This window comes from Pelophylax lessonae, assembly GCF_965119305.1.
Source record: "Pelophylax lessonae genome assembly, chromosome: 1".
Lineage (NCBI taxonomy): Eukaryota > Metazoa > Chordata > Amphibia > Anura > Ranidae > Pelophylax > Pelophylax lessonae.
In genome coordinates this window covers 379,835,663-379,859,680 of record NC_138768.1, presented here as the reverse complement: position 1 = coordinate 379,859,680, position 24,018 = coordinate 379,835,663, and the positions used below count along the sequence as shown (strand labels likewise).

The following is a 24,018-nucleotide window of genomic DNA, read 5'->3' as shown; positions in this document are numbered from 1 at the left end:
CTTGGATGTTAGGCCTCTGTATGTGGCCAGGCTGTGAAAAAGTCTCACACGTGGTATCGCCATACTCAGGAGGAGTAGTAGAATGTGTTTTGGGGTGTAGTTCCAAGTATACATGTGCTGTGTGAGAGAAAAAAACCTGTTAATACGTCAATTTGTAAAAAAAAAAAAAAAAAAATCATTTTGCAAAGAATTGTGGAAAAAAATTACAACTTCAAAAAACTCACCATGCGCCCCTTATTAAATACCTTGGAATGTCTACTTTCAAAAAAGGGGTCATTTGGGGGGTATTTGTACTTTCCTGACTTTTTAGTGTCTCAAGAAATGAGATAGGCCTTCAGTACATCAGGTGTGGTCAAGTGTGATCAATTTTCAATGAATAGCACCATAGCTTGTGGACTCTATAACTTTCACAAAGACCAAATAATATACACTTACTTGGGTTATTTTTACCAAAGATAAGTAGCAGTATAAATTTTGGCCAAAATTTGTGAAGAAAAATTACTCATTTGCAAAATTTTATGACAGAAACAAAGAAAAACGGAATTTTTGTAAAATCTTACCTGTAAAATTCCTTTCTCTGAGTCCTCCGACAGTCGCCGCCACTTCATATTCATCACTAATGGGGTTATTGACCTTTGCTCCGCAGGAGTAGCTAGGCAACAAAATTTATTAATATCAAAGCTTTTAGCATATCCCACCCCTAGGGGGTGGTCCCCTCAGTCAATACCTCCCTGCTTCCTGCATTCCCAACTCAGTTTCAGTAGCATAGCAGTAGAGTACATAAACAAACCCCAAAAGAGGGGCGGGGGCGGCGACTGTCGGAGGACTCCGAGAAAGGAATTTTACAGGTAAGATTTTACAAAAATTCAGTTTTCTCTTACGTCCTCCGACAGTCGCCGCCACTTCATATTCATCACTAATGGGGACATCCCATAGCAGTGTAGACATGAGGGGTGGGAAAAAACGCAGCCGCGCCTAAAGCAACGCAGTGCCCACATCAGAGAAAAAAGGAACCTTACCAAAGTAAGAAAACCAACTGGGCAACAGGAAAAAAACGTGCTCAACAGGAGCAACAACTCAGGAAAACAAGTAACCTAGAGATAAAGACATCCCAACAGCCAAGGACCCAAAACAAGGGACCCTAAGGCACTGCCGCACTAAGAACTTTGCGGCCAAAGGAAGCATCCGCCGATGCCTGAACATCCACCTTGTAGAATTTGGAGAAGGTGTGAACTGACGACCAAGTCGCCGCCTTACACACCTGGGCCACAGAAGCCCGATGATGACAGGCCCAAGACGTACTCAGAGATCTGGTAGAGTGCGCCTTCACAGGCACGGGAGGAACCTTCCCCTTCAAAGCATAAGCCTGCTCAATGGTCTGCCTGATCCATTTGGCGATGGTAGAAGCCGACGCCGCCATGCCCTTCCGAGGTCCCTCAGGAAGGACGAATAGGGAATCCGACCTGCGAAAGGAGTCAGTCGACGACAGGTAAACCCTGATCGCCCGAACAACATCCAAGGAATGTAAAGCCACCTCCTTCGGATGTTTTGGCCTTGCGCAAAGCGAAGGCAAGACAATGTCCTCATTGAGGTGAAATACCGAGATCCTCTTCGGAAGAAAAGACGGGTTAGGTCGCAAGACCACCTTATCCAAGTGAATCACCAAATACGGAGAGTTGCAGGACAAGGCTGCCAGCTCCGACACTCTGCGAGCCGAAGTGATCGCCACCAAAGAAGCAACCTTCTTGGATAACAGAGGCAACGAGATCTCCCTGATCTTTTCAAAAGGAGCATGTTGCAACACGGACAGAACAAGGTTCAAGTCCCATGGAGGCAAAGGCTCCCTCCTAGGAGGGACCAGGTGTCGCACCCCTTGAACAAAGGTGCTAACCAAAGAGTTAGACGCCACAGGGCGTTGAAAGAGAACGGCCAGCGCAGAAATCTGACCCTTAATCGCGGCCAACACCAAACGCTGGTCCACGCCCGTGTGAAGGAAAGCCAACACTCTCGATACCGAGTATGAGCGAGGGGAATACCCCCTGGACTCACACCAGGCAAAATACGCCTTCCAAGTACGGTAGTAAATCTTCCCCGAAGAGGCCTTCCTAGCCTTGATCAAAGTGGGAATAACCTCAGGGGAAAGACCCCTATCCTTAAGGACCTGGCTTTCAACAGCCAGGCCGTTAAAGCCAGCGACTGTAAAGCAGGATGGAATATCGGTCCTTGAGACAGGAGATCTCCTCGAAGAGGTAGACGCCACGGAGCGTCGACCGCCAGATTCACGAGGTCTGCGTACCAAGACCGGCGAGGCCAGTCTGGCGCCACCAGAATCACCGTGTGTGGTTCCGAGGCCAACCTGCGAAGGAGCCTGGACAGCAGCTGAATCGGTGGAAAGGCATACATCAGACGATACTGATGCCAGGGCGCCACCAAAGCGTCTGAGGCGTCTGCTCGAGGATCGAGCGTCCTTGCCACGAACCTTTCCACCTTGTTGTTTAGACGAGACGCGAACAGGTCTACATCTGGGGAACCCCACTTCGCGCACAGCATCTGAAAGACATCCGGGTGAAGGGACCATTCTCCCTGGTCCAGGGTCTGGCGACTCAAGATAGTCCGCCTGCCAGTTCTCCACCCCCGGAATGTGAACTGCCGTTATCGCCGGGACGTGTGCCTCGGCCCAAGACAGAATGTCGGCCACTTCCCGAGCCGTGCGGGCACTCCTGGTGCCCCCTTGGTGGTTGATGTAGGCCACCGCTGTGGCATTGTCCGTCTGCACCCGAACCGGACGGCCCTGTAGCCTGTCCGTCCACCGCAGAAGGCAGAGAGATATCTCTGCCTTCTGGATGGCAGGCTGGGAAGCCCCTGGCCCTGAACCCTGGGATCCAGGGTGGCCAGTCCGAGACCAAGCTCCGCATGATCATCTTCATCCGAAGAAGCTAACTAATGCTGAAAATTAACAGCTAAGTAAAAGAAAGAGAAAAAGACTCAAAATAAATCAAAAAGAGAATAGAGGCTGAGACTGAGAGCCCCAGCACAGGAACAGCCAGCCTACTCCTAAGCTAGGCATTAGAAACTGAGTTGGGAATGCAGGAAGCAAGGAGGTATTGACTGAGGGGACCACCCCCTAGGGGTGGGATATGCTAAAAGCTTTGATATTAATAGATTTTGTTGCCTAGCTACTTCTGCTGAACAAAGGTCAATAACCCCATTAGTGATGAATATGAAGTGGCGGCGACTGTCGGAGGACGTAAGAGAAAATGCGTTTTTTCACAATATTTTCAGTCTTTTTTTATTTATAGCACAAAAAATAAAAAACCCAGTAGTGATTAAATACCATCAAAAGAAAGCTCTATTTGTGTGAAGAAAAGGACACAAATTTTTTATGGGTACAGTGTTGCATGACTGAGTAATTGTCATTCAAAGTGTGAGCGCTGAAAGCTGAAAATCGGTCTGGGCAGGAAGGGGGTGAAAGTGCACTGTAGGCAAGTGGTTAAACACACAGGGTTGGGGGCAAATTTGTTACAATGGATTGCGTCGATTTATTCCACTCTGAGAGCTCAAGTGAAGGCCAATGGCCTCCTATCAGACCCCTTCGGTATCGGAAATGGTAAACAGCAGGGATGTCCCCTTTCCCCCCTCATATTTGCGCTCTCCATTGAACCTTTTTTATGTAGAGTCTGCCTGAACCCGGACATTTCGGGCATTAAAGTGGGAGAAGATCAACACAAAATTTCTGCCTTTGCAGACCACTTGCTTTTTTCACTATCAAATCCCAAGCTCTCACTCCCGAACCTGCTAAAAGAATTTGAGTTATATGAAGGACTTTCTAATCTAAAGATTAATCTGAAGCAATGGAGCTCGGTATTGCCACTCCGCTGTTTCGGAACCTGAAGTTGAGTTTTAGGTTCAGGTGGACCGATAGGGCTCTAAAATATCTGGGCAAGTACATACCCCCTGACTTAGCACAAGTGTATGAACTTAATTTTTCTCCCCTACTCTCTAGATCCAGATCGCTTTTAGAAATATTACATAAGGGAATACATTCCTGGTTTGGTAGGTGTAACCTTATTAAGATGAGCATTCTACCTAAATACCTATATCTTTTCCAAACACTTTCAGTGCGCATCCCCTCTAATTTTTTTTAAGCAGATACATTCTCTCTTTACACAATTTGTTTGAGCACACAAAAAACCCCGTCTGCAATGTTGACTTCTCACACTACCAAAGCGATACGGGGGATTAACCCCTTCCGGACATTCATAAGTACCAACAAGCTACCCATCTTGGCAGGGTCATAGATTGGTGTAGACATTGAGATACTAAGCTGTGGACGCAGTTAGAACAGGCTCAACCCAACATCCCTTTGAGAAGAGCGTTCTGGTGCTACAAAACTCTTCCCGGGAACATTGAAACATCACCCATTGATAGGCAACACTCTCTCCGCATAGCCACGCAGGCTTGCGAATGGTTCTCTCTCATAACTCCAACCTCAACCCTATATCCCGTCCTGGGAAACCCTCTGTTAACACCGGGTAACACGGAATGGGTGCTCCTAGATCTTCGCAGTGCGGGTGTTTACCAGGTCTCCCACTTCTTGGCAGGGTACAGATGGCCTACTATGTCAGATCTGATGGTGGAGAGGGGAACTTACACACTCCCCTTTTGGGTGGCCCTCCAAGTACATCACTTTCTGTGTTCCATTCGGAACCCTAGAAACTTTACTCGCCAACTGACAAGCTTTGAGGGACACTGTGGGGGAGAGGATATCGTTTCAGGGGCCATCTCCAAGACATATAGCTTACTGACCCGTACCCTCTGATCTGCCTGATTTGCCCTGCTTGCAGAAGTGAAAAGCAGAACTGAACCGCACATTCTCGGTAGAACAGCGTCAAGAGATGATTGGGTTGGCGTTGGGGACTTTGGTTTGTACCGCGTTGGGGACTTTGGTTTGTACCAAGACACAAGAAACCAACTTTAAAATCCTAACAAGGTGGTATTATACTCCTAGCTCTTTACATATGCTTCATATATTTTGGTCATACCCCAAACTGACGCACTTTTGGTATGAGGTCAAAATAATTATTTCAATGTTCACGGAGCAGGTGATTCCATATGACCCAGCCTTCTACCTATTTCCCGTTTCGAACATTCCGATTGGTACATACAATAAGTAAATTATCCATCACATGATAAACGCTGCTAGGGCATGCATACCCTTATATTGGAAGAAAACTTCATCCCCGACAGTAGCTCTATGGCTCCAAAAAAAATTGAAGAAATAACCACAATGGAGGACCTTATTGTGATGGCTCAGCACAAAAGTGATAAACATGCAGAGAGATGGAGACTTTGGGATTTGTTTATTGCTTCTAGGGAGGGGAATCGCCCTGCTTAGTACATAATCTCCCCCAGAAAATTGAGGATTATGTGTCCATCGATATTACCTGTTGTGGGGACTGTAGACAAGAGCCACCAGACCAGGAGTTCCTCACCTCTCCTGCTTTTCTCCTTCTCCTACCCCCTCCCCCTTTTTCCACCTCTCATACCTTCCCCCCTTGTCTCATTCTCTCTGGCACTTAACTTTCTCCTTATTCCCCCTTCTACCTTTCGCTTCCTATTCACTCTATATGTAAAAAGTCCAGAATGGGTTTCTCATATTGGTTCTATTTGTGACATTTTTTCATCTAGTTGTATGATGTGTTGTAGGTAAATATATTCAATAAAATATATTCCTCGCGCCTAGGAGTGCCTAATCAAGTGGGTGATGTGGCTATTGGATATAATGTAATGTATAGATGAGCAGCTGCTATAAGGTGCAAAGTGAATGTATAGAAAATCCCAAACTAAATGGGATAGTATAGCGCTTGCTGATATGTGCAGGAGACTAGGAGAATAAAAATTGCAATATAATTTACTCTAAACTTCTCTAAAACTTATAAAAGAGCTGTGCCCTTAAAACATACATATCATAAAAATAATTAATGTGCCAAAATCAAGTCCAAAGATTCACAGTGACAATAAGGTGCTGAGTGACATATATAAGTTCATAAGTGGTTCAGTGATGAATATTCCAAAAAGGTGCCAAGAAAAACTAGAAAAGTGCTGGTGCTAAATCTTCCAATGAACCAGGATCTCCAATCATGCAGGTATTAGGGTAAGATGTACACTCACCAGATGAGGTGGGTCTCGACTACCTTACGGCAAAATCGCTATCGGTCTCTTTGCCGTAAGGTAGTCGAGACCCACCACATCTGGTGAGTGTACATCTTACCCTAATACCTGCATGATTGGAGATCCTGGTTCATTGGAAGATTTAGCACCAGCACTTTTCTAGTTTTTCTTGGCACCTTTTTGGAATATTCATCACTGAACCACTTATGAACTTATATATGTCACTCAGCACCTTATTGTCACTGTGAATCTTTGGACATGATTTTGGCACATTAATTATTTTTATGATATGTATGTTTTAAGGGCACAGCTCTTTTATAAGTTTTAGAGAAGTTTAGAGTAAATTATATTGCAATTTTTATTCTCCTAGTCTCCTGCACATATCAGCAAGCGCTATACTATCCAATTTTGTATGATGTGTATTGATTTGTGTTAACTCTGAAAGGTAGAAAGTGAAAGTACTTCTGTACTGATGTGCTCATTCTCTGGACTCGAATAAAGTTTGAAAAAAATGTCTAGCACCGCTCACCCTAGATGCAGAGTAATTCACTCAAAAAGCACACATAAAATGGGCATAAATATGTGAAAACGAGCATCAAATAAATGCATGCAAAATTGTTTAAAACAGAAGCCCTCACTCAGGTGCGAAGCCAGCCTGAATTTAGAATAACACAGTACAAAGATGAAGTTTATTTATTTTTTAATCTTTATCCACATTTGTTGCCAATACTGCATTCCAATCATGAAACCAGGAATACAATTTAACTGCAGTAGTCATATAATGTGTTGCAGACAGGTGTTTGGGGGATGAAATTATTTTGCATATACAAAGTATGCAAATGTGAATCTACAAGTCAATGAAAAAAAACAATGAAAATGTTCAACGGCTGTTTACAAGACACCTTTTTGATAACAGCAGTCACTTCCTCTTTTATATGAGCGGAGAAAATGGGAAAGCAATAAAAGTGATATTAAACCCTCAGTTTAGTTCTTTTAAGCATTTTCAGCAGCTGATGTAATTGTGTTTCTGTCTAAGCTGGTGCCCTGACTGCTACCCCAGGTTTCCGGTGTCAAGGTGGCTCCTTTTTTTTGAAGCATCATATGGCACCACCTTGCATGCACGGGCTAAAGCTGTGTCATCTTACGCTGTTTCTAAAAGAAACATGAAGCCCGATAGCCTAGATTGGCATTGCACTCCCCTGCTCTTTTCTACTCCAAGCTAATAGACTGACTGGGGACAGCACTGTCCACTGTCAAACGTCCGATCTTCATGGGAAAGATTTAACGAAGCAGCACATGAATGGCAGGACCTAGCAGAATTTAGAGTTGTAAATTGCAAGTGATGAGGTAAAAATTTTAACAAATAAATTACTGTAGAATATGTAGCTCAGTAAGCATACCTACAGCCATTGACAATTTTTTTGGTATCTGGTATCAGGTCACTGAAACAATGCTTCACTCCTCTTAAAGGTTATAAAATTAAAAGTAATTGCCTCATGTATATATCTGCATGCCCTTTTGAATGTCATGTGTAAAAAAGAAAATTGTTTATTGTACAAACATTCTAAAATGCCCTGAACATATGTGTTGCTACTCATAGAAAAGATTATAAATAATTGGATCATAGTAAATTTCAAACTAATGGTTTTCTGTAATTAGTATCACACATATAATATCTTCAATCTTGTAATCAGACAGCCGACTTTCGGGTGTGACTTTGAGGACCGCTGTGCGACTTCATGCATAAATGTCTATTCAAGTCGCACCCGAAATCACCTAAAGTAGCGCATTTACTACTTTTTCAAATCAAAGCGGCACCACAATAAAACCAAATATTTACCCATTATAGAATGGTTAGATAACGAGTTAAAGTTGACACAAGGCTAATCCAATCATAACCTCCAAGAGTTAACCAAATAAACCAACAGACAGAAACAATAGGTGACTTAAATAACTCAACTAGTAAAAGGGAATTTACACCTAGGAGGCACACAATGGGAGAGACCAAAAAAAATACAAACAGTGATCTCACCCCACCTCAGACTATCCAGGAACAGTCTAGGACAGTGTTTCTCAACTCCGGTCCTCAGGGCACACTAACAGGCCAGGTTTGCAAGAAAACTGAAATACATAACAGTTGATATAATTTGCTGCTCAGTGATTGCAGTACTCTAGTCTGCATCTCCCCAAGGTAATACTTAAAATCTGGCTTGTTAGTGTGCCCTGAGGACCGTAGTTGAAAAACACTGGTCTAGGAGACAAACTCATACAATGTTCCAGCAGTCTGAAAAGGTGGAATTAATATATCTTCATAGATTTCTGGACGGATATTGTTAATAAACACTTCTGTCCCAAATGAAGGAGCTTCTCTCCAACCCAGTCTGCAGGAAGGCAACCATATTTCCTCTGACCACTAACCCGTACAAGATTATTATTACACCTTTCCATCCACTCCAGAAGGGAAGCATTATTGTTCATTCAGCGAAATAATCCAAGCCCCACTCTTAGCCTCCATTAAGTGGTTGACCATTAGAGAATGATCTACTCTCTCCTGGGGCCATAATCAGTAGGCTGGAGTCCTCCCTAAAAGCCCCCATCCTGGTTGGGTCTGTCACAGGACTAATACCCCAATTGGGCTTTGGTACAGGGAATCGGTTTAAATAGAATCCTTTCAATCTGTCTTTTTGTGGTACTGACACAATGATATCCTGGGACAAGAAGTGGTTCAGGATATACTGCAAATCTAACTATGCTTGGGCAGTTTTATTAGATTTGAAATAAGAACGCAGTGAGGTGGTAGAGTTTGAATTCTATTTTGTAGCCCTTCGAAACCACCAATTTAACCCACAATTCTGGGACATCTGTTACCAAAAAAGAGGAAAACTGTAATAGACATCTCCCCACTTTTAGGAGTGATGGCACCCCTTCATTGTGAAGAGGGTTTCAGGAAAGGCTTCAGGAAAGGCTTGGTGTGGTGGTACTCCTGCTTCTATGCTGAGTGTCCCTCTCCTACTGGCCTATTCACTTCCATTCTTATGGGGACACCTTCTCTAGGTGTTTTTAATATATGCACTTATGATGGATATTGTAGATAAATGAAGATTATTTGCTATTCCTGAAGAAGCAGGCTTTGCCTTGTGATGCGCATCAAATGTGTAAATTCCAGATTTACCTTTGTGATTGTAAACCAATGTTTGGAACCTCTTTCGTTGATGTTTGTTTCTGTACATTGTGATAAGCAAATTTGCTTAACTGTGTTTAAAGGTTGATTTTAACTTTAAGTCAAGATAAACTTTGAATATATTTTATACTTAAACTGACCACAGTGATACGGTTAAAGTCCTATTAGTTACTTTGGAAGGGGATTTATTTACAATTGCTAGTTTTGAGGATGGAGTAGCTGTTATAAAACAATGTAAAGATTTAATTTATTCACTCATTATATATTTTTGTTGTTACTGTGGTGGCCTAGGTGGGCCAAGCCTTGTCCTGAAAGGAAGGACTAAACTTGTTGTAATTGCCGTGTAACAGAATGAACGTAAAATACATGGTCACGTTGGTTGTTTATTGTCCTAGTCCAGTTAGTTGCAGTTTGACATACTGAAATTGCAGTGAGAGCATGTTGCACGGCTGGGCCTGCAAGATTATAGTTGCATAAAACCCAAAACGTATTAGCCCCGGTTCACACTTGTGCGTGTGCGGGGTTCGCATGTAATGTCGGAGCGCACTGCTCCGACATTACATGCGATCGGCTGTGCGGTGCGAGTTTAGCCATACAGTTTGTATGGCTAAATTCGCACCGCAGCCGCTCCAAACACGCACAGGGACCCTTTTTTCTAGCCGCATCACGATCGGATCGCACAGCGGTTCACACTTGTGCGATCCGATCCTGTGTGAACTGCACAATCGCACTGCGATATGCGATCAAACTGGGGGTGTCGTTAAGATTTCATTGACACCCCCAGCGTATCGCATATGGCAGTGTGAACTGCCGGGGGTGCGTGTGCGATGCGGGAACAGGCTGCGGATTCGCAGCCTTCCCGCACTCGCTTAAATGTGAACCGAGGCTTATGTTGCAGATTACCAATCATTGGATGTGGTGGCTGCATTCATTTTCTTTTTTGCCTTTTTTCCCGCTTGGTCTTCACCTGTAGATCTGCCCAGTAACACACCTCCTGTATTATTGAGAGGAAAAACTCTGGATGAATGAGAACAGGAGGTGAGGCAGATGGCAACATTTTTAGTCCGGGGGGGGGGGGGGGGTAAAGTTAATTGTATTCTGAGATTTAGTCACACTAACAAATGGAAGCCAGACTCCAGTTGATACTTTATAAGCAGTTACAGCAAACATTTTTTTTCCTTTAGGGATAAAGGTTTGGCTTGAATAAAAGGGGGTCATTTTAATCACCCTGCCAGTGTTAAGTAGTTTGTCTTTTTCATGTAAACTGATACACTCTGCTGGAGAGCTTGTGCTTTTGAAAAACAGAATTGTTGGCTGGATCATCAGATGAAAATGAAAGAAAGCATAAAAAAAGAAAATACAACCAACAATCACATCCAAGAATTGGTAAGCTGCAATATAATATGTTTGCTTTTGGGTTTAATACTGCTTTAAAGAGAGTCTTTCTACTTGCAGAATCTTTGAAAGAAGGAACATCTTCAATAGGAATAATGAGATGTTTATCTAGGACAGAGACTACAGGATCAACTACAGGAATAGCCCACTTCTTGGCAAACTCTATTTCCACTGAATAGAGTTTAGCAATAGTTTTGGGGGAATGAAAATTCTTTTAGGAGTGACTCAATTGTCCCATTTTATACGTTCATAAACAGGGAATGTCTAGGAGAATTTTCTTTAGGTATTCTTTGTACACAAAAAGGTGAGACAGAGGAGAGTCAGTTTGCACAATACCGTGCTTTTGCTGACAAAGGAAATTAGCTTTTTAACATTAGCAAGCACAGAGAACTTGATTGAAAAATCGAAAGATAAAAATTAGTTAAGTTAAGGGTGTTTTCTCCTTGAAGGAAAAAAGGCTCATCAAAATCAGACACTAGCACAAAACTGAGGGTTCTCAAAGTGAAGTGGGGTTATGGGAGGCCCCATGCCCTCTAAAGCATTTCCAGTGTCCAAAAGGTACACGCCTCATCCACATGATGTATGAATGCTCTGGCTGTGTCCTGTCCTGTCAATCCCCTGCAAATAACTCTAGTACAAAAAAAGAACTTAAGCAATTTTTAATTTTTCTTTCACAAGTTAATTCATCATCATTTAGTCATTTAACTAGTCAGTAAATCTTCAACTTTTCAGCATGTTATTCATCTCTGATCACGATAAAATTGGATAAAGAGTTTTGGGGATGTTGAAATAAATCACTTTTTCTTTTTTTTTTTTTTGCTACAGAAAAAAACCCCAGTTAAATAAAAAAAAAAAACAAAAAAACCCATCCCAGGGCAGCTACACATACTCTAGGATTTTACCCACCTTTATTGCAGATTGTTAGTTGGTGCTTTGCAAATTATGTGTGCAATTCTTTCAATATGAGTGCCAGTTTTTTTCATGCCTTTTTTTTTTTTACTTTATTTTTACCTGATAATCCTGCAAACATACTTCCAGTCCTTGGGTGGCTATGTTCACTGTATCCTTGGAGAACACATGATTATCACCCTTGGCTGCTCTTCCCATTTGGACTACAAACATACCCTAACCTATCGATCTTCATTAAAGTGGAAAAAAATTAATACCCAACAAAAAGAAGGTACTAGCGTTAGCTCCTAGTGAAAAAAAACACACTTGCATGTTTTTAATATTTTCTTACAGTACATGTATGTCTCATATATAGGTCTCATTTGTGCATGTCTGAAAGGGGTATGCAAAGACATGTCACTTGTTATGCCTGAAATGAACATCCACTGTTCACAACAGATGTGTTGCACAGAACAGGAACGCATGTCAGCTTGTTCTCAGCAGTTTTTTCCTTTATTTTCAATTCCCTTCCAGGAAATGCACACCATGCCTCCCCAAGTGCGATCTCAGACACCACAGTATCAACCCACTGCTGCTTTCTAACCCCTGCACATGCAGATCTCTCAAGCATTCACACCCCATTTTGACTCTGGTCCCTGTCTCTCTGCGACTTATTGCAGACAGCATGCTAGGGTTAGGTCCCTGGACTCTCCTGCAATAGGCCTTCCTCAGTAAGGGAAAATCCTTCACAGATAGTAGAAAGCTGAAAAACCTGCATCAGAACTGCCTGTTCAGACTGTATGCGGTTATAAGTTAGTAGCAGGGAGTTTAGCAGGGTGTTTGTTGTGCAGGAGGGGATCGGTACTGAGGAGCGGAGGTTTGTACTTTCAAGATGAGACAGCTGCAGGCAGAGAAGGAATGATGATTAGGGATATGTGACGTGAGCAGAGCAGGACTACAATGCTGAATGAAAGGAAGCATGTGATGGAGGTGAAGAGGCAGTAGGAAGAACAGCAGACTTTAGTGCCAAAAGAGAGAAGACATATCCCCTTTATAATGCCGGAATGTGTGTGGATACACTATCATCTTGCACTAATACTGTCAATCAAAGCTCCTGGGCAGCAAGAGGGGAGCTGAGCAACCCCATGCATTGCAGGATGTCAATGAAACTTGTTGGCGCTGTAAAACTGCAGGGATATGGGAGTGAAGAGAGGATCCAAACTTGGAGCAATGTTATTTAGAAGGTACATGCAATATTTTTGTGTAGTGGGTATATCTGTTTTTTTCTGAAGGTTTACAACCACTTTAAACTGGGGCTGGGGAACTTATAATTTACAGAAGACCACACTGTTTGTGATTTCAGTTTAATTTACAGGAAGTGACAAAGACACTACATTTCTGGCATTATCGACAAGAATCTTCTGTACCTACTGAAATGGTCCTAACTAATGCAGCCTCCACAGAAAGACTAGTAAACTGCAATATACTACATTTTGTTCTTCAGTATAAATATCCTTTAGGGCTCTTTCACACGGGCGGTCCGATCAGATCCGCCTGTCAGTTTTTTTGGCGGATCTGATCGGATGCCCCATTCAGCCCTATGGAGCAGCGAATGTCAGCGGTGACATGTCTGCTGACACCCGCTGCCATTCGCATCCGATAATGTCCGTGAAATACGGACAGATGGAAACCCTATTTTCCATCCGTCCTGGGGATCGGATCGGATGAGAGCGGACAGGCGGTCCGCTCTCATCCGATCCCCCATAGAGAGCGGCGGGGGCTGTGACACCTCCCTTTCCGCACTGCAAGCGGAGACGGAGCTGTCATCCGCCGGCTCAGCGGGGATCGTGGATCGATTCCAGCTGAGCAGCACGGATCCGCCTACGGAGGCGGACCGTGTGAAAGAGCCCAATGGCTCTTTCACATGGTCCGCCTCCGTAGGCGGATCCGTGCTGCTCATCGGGGATCGATCCACGATCCCCGCTGAGCCGGCGGATGACAGCTCCGTCTCCGCTTGCAGTGCGTAGAGGGAGGTGTCACAGCACCCGCTGCTCTCTATGGGGGATAGGATGAGAGCGGACCGCCTGTCCGCTCTCATCCGATCCCATCCGATCCGATCCCCAGGACGGATGGAAAATAGGGTTTCCATCCGTCCGGATTTCACGGACAGGATCGGATGCGGATGGCAGCAGGTGTCAGCGGACATGTCACCGCTGACATCCGCTGCTCCATAGGGCTGAATGGGGCATCCGATTAGATCCGCCTAAAAAACTGACAGGCGGATCTGATCAGACCGCCCGTGTGAAAGAGCCCTTAGGCTAACGATGAAGGATTCTTTTGCTGTACTCATTTACTCCAGCTGAAGAAACCTAAGGAGCTGTCAAAGATATAATCTGACATGTATCTTCCATTTGAAGCTTAAACCTTGTTCTTTGAGGTCCTGTCTACTAGTGAATTCCGATGGCTGTAAGAAAAATAACTTCATTTTTAGAAAACGTATGCTAAAAGCTTGGTACAGTTGACAAATAATTAATAATGGCATTAAATAACATAATGGGTTGCATAGGAACTGCAAACATTAGAACATGTTTTAACCTGAAACTGTAGCGTAAGCTTTTTGTAAATGTGAGGGGCAGTTTCTAAACTACACTAGTGTAGCAGAAATAAGTTGAAGTGGTAGGGAGTGTGGGAATTCTTGCAGGTTACTAGAAGGAGGTAATTTTTAAAAGGCACCCACAGACATGAAAAGCAGCCGATATCCATGTGTTTCCCAAAAAACACTTTTGAGGGGTCAACTGACTAGGTTACATTACCAGGTGCGAAAAACCCGTTTCAAATAATATTGTTCCCTCAAACTTGAAACGGTAGCACATATTCCGCCAAACCCCATTGGGATTAAAACTATAATTAGTGGTGTTCAGTGGTCTAAGGAATCTCTCCTATAGGCCCGGTTGGAAGCTAGATCTAGCTTTGGAGTGGAACTACACCTTAAAAAGGGACTTTCCCCTGATCCTCCACATTACCCCCCTTCCACTTTTTCTTTCTTGGGGGAGCAGGTACCTAGTTTTGTCAGGTACCCGCTTCCCACTGCTGCTGGAATTACCTGTCTCTTTATTAAAAATCAGTATTTGAAGTTCCTGTCTTTTAATTCTTTTAAAAAGGACGTAAGAACCTCTGTAATTAAAATAACTTTTTCAAATGCCTGTGCAGTTGCAATTAAATAGGGTAACAATGTAAAAACCCATATACCCTGGGGTGCTTGTTAGCACTACAAACTAGACAATAGATGTTACATTTTCATCATAGACAGACTGCATATTAAGTTTTATGGTACCTAGTTTTGTCAGGTACCCGCTTCCCACTGCTGCTGGAATTACCTGTCTCTTTATTAAAAATCAGTATTTGAAGTTCCTGTCTTTTAATTCTTTTAAAAAGGACGTAAGAACCTCTGTAATTAAAATAACTTTTTCAAATGCCTGTGCAGTTGCAATTAAATAGGGTAACAATGTAAAAACCCATATACCCTGGGGTGCTTGTTAGCACTACAAACTAGACAATAGATGTTACATTTTCATCATAGACAGACTGCATATTAAGTTTTATGGACCTTTAAATCCATTCAGTGGAATGATTATTTTTGAAGCTTTCAGGTTCAACATTTGGGTTGCAGATAAATCTAGAGTGGAATTAGAACATGAGAAAGGGAAATTATGATGGAATCGGTCAATGCTCTAGGAAGCACTTTTATGTTCATGTTGAAACCAATAACGCAAGCACACAATTATGAAAAATGAAATTGGAGGTTGGAGTGGCTAAACTGAAACAAAAGAACAACATATTTTACTTCTAAAAAGGGAAGGAAAACAATTTCTCTAAATGAGATCAAAATGTAGACTAGCCTTTTGAAAATGACAAGCAAATTTCCTGGCACAAGCAAGAAAAAATAAGTACAAAAACAAAATCACTTACTTTTAGAAAGCTTTTACAAGCAGGGACAAAAATGGTTTATTTCAGTGTACATGTCCCCTCTTTCAACAAGAGGAATAGAACAAGTTCATTGAAAATTAACTTCCTACTGAGTGGATACAGAAATCAAACTTTAAGACATCATTAAAAAGAAAGTTTAACAATTTGACTGGTTTTTGTGGGCATTCACAACGTTCACATAGAAGTTACATTACAAAAATCGAACAGAAAAATATTCAGCCTGTCATTTTTTTTAAAAATACCTGAAGGATAGGCTATGGGCTAGATTTTCCCTGCAGTATAAACACAGCTAAATATGTTAGCAGCACTCCAGCTGCAACTTAGTTTTGTACAGAGCAGGGGAAGATTAGTACCACCGTGAGGGAGATTTCCCGTCACTTCCTGTCCTTGAGACAGTTGACGGGGACGTACCTTTACTCATTTTAATTTTCACTGCTGGATTGTCCACGTGACATACTGGGAGAATTTACTAAAACTGGAGCACTCAGAATGTGGTGGAGCTCTGCATGGTAGCCAATCGGGTTCTAACTTCAGTATGTTCAATTAAATCGGTAGTAAACCGCTGTGGTTTTTTTTTTTTTTTTTTTTTCTTGGAAGGGGGGGTTCCAACCTGCAAGGTAAAGCCATAATGTGCTATTATGCATTGCCCGGGTGGCCGTTCCTTCAGACCACATTGCGCCAGTGACGTCACTGGCTGCATGTACAGTAAACGGTACACGTTTAGGATATATTTAGAGTACCTACAGGTAGGCCCTATTATAAGCTTACCTATAGGTAAAAGTCAGAAATGGGAGTTTACTCCCACTTTAAGCTTTAACAATAAAATTTGGACAATGACTGGAGAGTGCAAAAAAGTACTCATAATAACCTACAGGCATCAGATATGTAAAAAGGGCTGCCAGTGCTGGGACCAGGATCAGCCCACATGAAATGTCTTGATGAAACCCAACATGTTTCAGACTAGTAGTCCTTCGTACTTCTAAAACATAGATACATGGCAATCATTACTTTCATAAGGATTATACGTATAGGTCTTTAAAGCTTAAATTAATTACACGTTACAGCCTGCTATTAATACTTACAAAGGTAAACCATATAAATACAGATCATCAATAAAACCACCTTTAAATCTGTTTGTTAGAGTGATTTCATGGCAACACTCCATGAGGGTTAAAGGGACGCAGCAAGTGGCCAGACATACATGCACAGGGACTCCAAAGAGGCAAAAAAGAGCCCCTATGGCACCAGCAGACGAGCATTCAAGGTTTCCGCTAAGGAAAGACTACTGGTCCGAAACATGTTGGGTCTCATCAAGACAATTTATGTGGGCTGATCCTGGTCCCAGTACTGGTAGCCCTTTGGATATATCTGATGTCTGTAGGGTATTAGGAGTACTATTTCATGATCATATGTCAACATATGTTTGTTTATTGGTTGTAATGTCATTTTATAAGGACCTACAGTATAGTATGTCCCTTTTATGAATGTTTCTATTATAAAAGATTACAAGTTTTATTATGTTTAGGATTGGATTCTGCCTCCACAGTCCATGAGGGGTTTTTGTCACACATACTTTTTGTTCTAGTGATATGTAGGATGTTGGCAGATTCACTTTCACCACACTCCACCCCACGCCATTTTTTTGTGACCCTGGGGACACGTGTGTCTGGCGGTGTATCTGGGGGGGGGGGGTCTTGGCCCTTTCTCTGATGGTCTTGGGCAGCCTTTTTAAATATGCGACTATGTATTGACCTGTTAAATCTGGGTATGTTTACCTTTTTTCACTTGTCATGTTTTTGATACTGCTACTATTTTGTAAACAGCTGTTATGTTCAATACATCTGTTTTCACTTCAGATACCTTCTCTGGCTCTGTGTTTAATGACCCTGAAGAAGATACTACAATAGAATCACATCAAAACGCGTTGGGTTTCTGCAGTCCAGTAGGGGGTCTTTCTCCAATAAAGTCACCATGATTTTAATGTGTCAATTGTGTTTTCCTTATTCCTGTTTGTACCAATAAAATGTACATTTTATACAACTTAGTTCTCAGTGTACTGCCAATTAAAGTCCCAACAGAGGGTTTTCGATTTGTTTTGTGCCAATTCAGGGATGTGGACATTCCATGAGATGTTTCCATTAGTGACCTAACTATCCACAATTTGTCCTGTTTTTGGTGTCAGACATTTTTTTCTGCAGCCAGTAAACTCCCCAGCATGTTATCATATGTGTCCGTGCACACATAGGCTGTTATCAGCAGTTTTTAGCAGGGGTGTTTTCTGGCTGTAAAAAAAAACCCAAAACTAGTGGGTTTTAAGAGGCGTTTATCAGCTGTAAATATGCTCTAACTCTGATAAAAGCTAAAAAACGCCAAAAAACCTGGCTATTCTGCATTTATCAATGTCTTTGAGCCATAAGCTTATGGGAGTATAGTTTTGCCAAAAAAAAAAAAAAAAAAAAGCTTTAAAATGCTACTGCTGAAAAAAGCTACTCCAAAAAAGATGAAAAACGCATTCTACAGCTACAGCTTTCTACTGGTGTTTTGATAATGTCCAGTGTGCATGAGGCCTTAAAATAAACACCTTCTCAATCACATTGTTAAGTAGTAATTGAAATTGTACATTTCTATCGTTTTTTATAGCAACCCAAAGGAAAACTTTAGTTTAAGCATTTTAGTTGTGATTATAGAAGAATTTGGCTTGCACACAAAAGTTTTCAAGGCTGCATACCAAGCTCAGAGCCACTAAAAGTCTATTCTGGATCATGAAGCATGCCTGGGTGCCAGTTGATCTTTGCCTTGATCTAAGCTGTTCAGAAGCAAGACAATTAAAAGAAATAGCAGAACAGTCTTATCAAAAATCTCAATAGGGCATTTCCTCAATACACCATTTATATTGATAACGATTATGTTTTTATACTAAAAAATGCATCAGAATGCTGAGAACATAACATGTCTGCATTTACCAGAGCAAAGGCTGTTCAGTTCCAAGCCACACATACCTTGGAATGGGGAAGAAGACAAGCATTTTACAAATCAGCCTGCAATCATGGCTGTGCGGCATTTATTAAAGCACAACACCACAAAATAAACAGTTGCCCTTTAAACTTTTCGCTGCCAGAGTCGTTCTTGCCTTTTTTTTGCACACATGCTTAAAAAAATCATTTTAGGCCTGAAGATTACATAAAACCCCCCAAACATTATATATTTTTCAGAAAGCAGACACCCCAGAGCAGGGATCTCCACACTATGGCCCTCCAGCTGTTGCGGAACTTCACGTCCCATGAGGCATTGAAAATTCTGACATACACAAACATGACAGGAATTGTAGTTCCTGAGCAACTGGAGGGCCATGGTTTGGAGACCCCTGCCCTAGAGAATAGACATAGTGGTAGTACCAATTTTATGTCACACGATATTACCGGTCTAGGAAATGTAAAATTTCAGTAAAAAAAATACACTAAGGTTAATTTTAGGGTACACAAACCCAATTACTAAATTTTTTGGTAAAATATAAAAGATGAGGCTGCTCCGAGTAAATAGAATACTCAACATCTCAAACCTTCAATTTGCATGCACCCTGTGAAATGGCGTGGCGGCAAACTTCAGCACTCTAACATTTTTTCCATAGGTGAAACTCTAAAAGCCCCCTATAGGTCATCATTTTAGTGTTATGGAAGTGGTCTGGTGCAAAAATATTGCGGTCAAACCGATGTGCGTGGCCATATGTAACACGTGTATCGCAATTGGTTTTCAAATGCAGGTGTCCCGACGAGTGCATTTACGTTCGTACGTGCATATAGGTGGGGGGGGGGGTGGGAGTCTCAACATTTTTGGGGGTAGATTTTATGTGTTTCAGTGTGACTAATTTTTTTAATTTAAAACATTTTTGTTTTTTAACCAAACTTTTTTTTTTTTTTCATCACATAGTTGTCAAAAAGTCACAATATATGGAAAACGACAAGGTTTGGCAGCCTTTGCAGCGGTCAGCTTGTAGTTTTCAATGAACTACCAAGTGGTAATTCATTCTCTCTTCCTGTCAGATTTTATTTGCTTGCCCTATGGAATGTGCAGGCACACAGACACACTGGTAGTTCTGCTTAACGTAGACCTGCATGGCACCAGCGATCGCTGGTGCAATACTTTACAGGCTCCAAACAGTAAATACAGTGGGTACGGAAAGTATTCAGACCCCCTTAAATTTTTCACTCTTTGTTATATTGCAGCCATTTGCTAAAATCATTTAAGTTCATTCTTCTTCCTCATGAATGTACACATAGCACTCCATACTGACAGAAAAACACAGAATTGTTGACATTGTTGCAGATTTATTAAAAAAGAAAAACTGAAATATCACATGGTCCTAAGTATTCAGACCCTTTGCTGTGACACTCATATATTTCCATTTCTTCTGATCATCCTTGAGATGGTTCTACACCTTCATTTGAGTCCAGCTGTGTTTGATTATACTGATTGGACTTGATTAGGAAAGCCACACACCTATATAAGACCTTCCAGATCACAATGCATGTCAGAGCAAATGAGAATCATGAGGTCAAAGGAACTGCCTGAAGAGCTCAGAGACAGAATTGTGGCAAGGCACAGATCTGGCCAAGGTTACAAAAAGATTTCTGCTGCACTTAAGGTTCCTAAGAGCACAGTGGCCTCCATAATCCTCAAATGGAAGACGTTTGGGACGACCAGAACCCTTCCTAGAGCTGGCCGTCCGGCCAAACTGAGCTATCGGGGGAGAAGAGCCTTGGTGAGAGAGGTAAAGAAGAACCCAAAGATCACTGTGGCTGAGCTCCAGAGATGCAGTCAGGAGATGGGAGAAAGTTGTAGAAAGTCAACCATCACTGCAGCCCTCCACCAGTCGGGGCTTTATGGCAGAGTGGTCCGCCGGAAGCCTCTCCTCAGTATAAGACACATGAAAGCCCGCATGGAGTTTGCTAAAAAACACCTGAAGGACTCCAAGATGGTGAGAAATAAGATTCTCTGGTCTGATGAGACCAAAATAGAACTTTTTGGCCTTAATTCTAAGCGGTATGTGTGGAGAAAACCAGGCACTGCTCATCACCTGTCCAATACAGTCCCAACAGTGAAGCATGGTGGTGGCAGCATCATGCTGTGGGGGTGTTTTTCAGCTGCAGGGACAGGACGACTGGTTGCAATCGAGGGAAAGATGAATGCGGCCAAGTACAGGGATATCCTGGACAAAAACCTTCTCCAGAGTGCTCTGGACCTCAGACTGGGCCGAAGGTTTACCTTCCAACAAGACAATGACCCTAAGCACACAGCTAAAATAATGAAGGAGTGGCTTCACAACAACTCCGTGACTGTTCTTGAATGGCCCAGCCAGAGCCCTGACTTAAACCCAATTGACAATCTCTGGAGAGACCTAAAAATGGCTGTCCACCAAAGTTTACCATCCAACCTGACAGAACTGGAGAGGACCTGCAAGGAGGAATGGCAGAGGATCCCCAAATCCAGGTGTGAAAGACTTGTTGCATCTTTCCCAAAAAGACTCCTGGCTGTATTATATCAAAAGGGGGCTTCTACTAAATACTGAGCAAAGGGTCTGAATACATACGACCATGTGATATTTCAGTTTTTCTTTTTTAATAAATCTGCAACAATGTCAACAATTCTGTGTTTTTCTGTCAGTATGGGGTGCTATGTGTACATTCATGAGGAAGAAGAATGAACCTAAATGATTTTAGCAAATGGCTGCAATATAACAAAGAGTGAAAAATTTAAGGGGGTCTGAATACTTTCCGTACCCACTGTAAATGCACATTTTTTTACCTGGAAAAAAAATGTGCATTTACCATTTTTTTCTAAAAAGTGAATTTATCCTTTAAAGCGGAATTAAACCCTCATATCCTTTACAGCCAAGGAAGCTACTGTTTGATCTGCAACTGCCATGGTGCTGTACATGTGATCGGTTAGGACACCATCCATTTGATGGTTTGACAGTTTCGTTGAGGACACAAGCAAATGTGACAGTTAGAAATCCTGGCATTCCAGGAATGTAATTGTTTTTTGAAACCGTTAAATCAATGGGTTTTTTTTCCACTTTATGATTTACTGATGTTCAGGGGCTCTGAGCTTCAGCAAAATGGCAGCCTTCAGCAAGAGGAAACAGGAGTAATACTGGGGGCAATTTACAGCACAAATTTATTTTGGTAGCATAATTATTCATGTGGAATGTTTGTTCCTTGTTTTCTTTTATCAAGTTAATATGGGTAAAGTTCTGCTTGAACTTTCTGTCTTACTGACAGTGGCTACCAGGACAGGAAGGGAGCATGGATCTCCCCAGGAAGACATGTTTTGGTTTCTCTCACCATCTCTGCAATATCACTAGTTTCTCTGCACCATCAAAGAAAATCTATAATGAAGCAAAAAATGTAACTAGTGGCTCCTGATTCAAGTGCCAGATACCAGTTCTGGGGTGCTGAAGGTAAACCTAGCTGGAAAAAACTTAAAGTACATGCATTTTGTGATTACGATGCATTATATCTTGCCTGCTTTTTTGTAGTGTAGCATACTGTTGCTATTGATAAAATTAAACAATAAAATAACAGGGGGTAGATTTCTTCTATTGGACTAGAGAATTATGCTAGCTAGGCATGTTAAGAAAATATTACACGCATGGTAGTAGTACTTTTTAAAATATTTTCTACTGTTGCTTATAAAAATAAAATGTAATCAGTGAAGGCCAATAACAATCTGTCATTTAAACCACTTAATGAGTATTATGTGATGTATGTCAACTAAATTATCTAACATACAATTACTAAAATTCATTTTTAAAAAAACTCATATCCGTGTTAGCTGATTAGTCTTATTTTGCAATTTGTTACACTCTTGATTATGATATTAAAAACATCTAAAAACAGTATTGATTGTGCCAAAGCAATACTTTATACACAGCTACCCCATAAAATGGCAGTAGGACACCTAAGGAATTACAGGAACAAGTTGCAATATTTTCCCTTAGTGATCATTATTTTCAAGCAACGGTTTATTATCTGTGAACCATTTTATCTTGGTTATTAGCAGCATAACTTAAAGTGTCATTAAACCCACATCATAAAAACTATCAATAAATGGTGTATTACATGCTGTTCACACTCACTCAGTCACTATGAGATTCATTTTGTGTATTCTACAAAAAAAAAAAATGGTTGATCCTGCTGTTCCCCATCTCTCCTTTCTGTCCATGTCCCCACTACAGTTGGGGATTTTACAGAGCAGTGTTGACAATTTAAAAGTTTGTTGACATTATTTATTTTTACTCTGGATCCCAAAGGCTGTTTTTTTTTCTTTTTAATTTGCTCATGTGACCAGTAGCAGAGGATTAAAACTTCACACAACTTTTCTGTAGAACGTACTTCACTAGCTTTCTCTTTTTTTTTCCGTAACAAATTCAGGAATTTATACTTCTACGACAAGTGTAAAACCTACACAGCAATTTCTGTTCTTGTCAGGGCCTTTTTGTTGCGCTTCCTGTCCCAATGACTACATATGGAAAAAAAAAATGAGAATCTTCCCAAGGGCTTGTTCACATTTCACTAAGTTTAAAACTGTTAACAAATGCTCCTAAAGTGTTAATGTGTATTCGTATGGGCATTGGATGTGCGTTAATGCGCTTTGGTAGAGGCATTAGACTCACGCTAATACACACTAGTACTGGCGTTTTACAAGCGTTAATGACGCTTTAAAAATGCTCCTCAAATGCCCTATGTGCAGTTTTAACATGTTTGAAGCACATTAAAACCCCTCCACAAACTGTCCTGAATGGGAGGCATTGAAAGGATTCAAAGTCCTCCAGATTCAACATGAAGCTTCAATTTTGAAGCTACGCTAATGCTTAATTTTTTAAACAATGTGGACAGCACTGTGTTCATAGTATCATTTGCATGGGCATTTTAGGGGCGTTTATAAAGCTCCCCTCAAACACCTGCTCTCAATGCCAGTGTTTACTTAGCCTGTATTCGGGTTTAACTCTGTGTGTTGCCAATTAATTGTGTACTTCCTGTCCTTGACAAAACTAGGTATCTGCTCCCTAACCCAACAGGAGTTCTAAACCTCATCCACTTTATCCAAAACTAACAAAAGTTTTGGCTATAGATACAGCTTACCATCCAATCCAGGTATAATGAGCATAGTCATGAATGCAAACCGCAACAAACACACCTCATTTTCCAAATCGCATGTTACAAAAAAAAAAAAAAAAAAAGAAAAAAAAGGTGCTTGTGTGATTGCTCCGCTTCCCACTGGTGGTGTACTGTTTGTGATATGCTATGTGTGTATTTATCTATGTATAGGTTTTTTTTTTTTTGGTGTATATACATATATACTTTTTTCTATGTTTAGTTAAAGAGGAAGTAAACCCA

General features: G+C 41.6%; 1 protein-coding gene across 1 annotated transcript in view; it reads right to left on the bottom strand.

Moving 5' to 3' along the window:
* The window catches only part of JAK2 (Janus kinase 2), a 365,079-nt gene that overhangs the window by 214,396 nt on the left and 126,665 nt on the right, over positions 1-24,018 (bottom strand). The gene's annotated exons all lie outside the window — the stretch shown is intronic.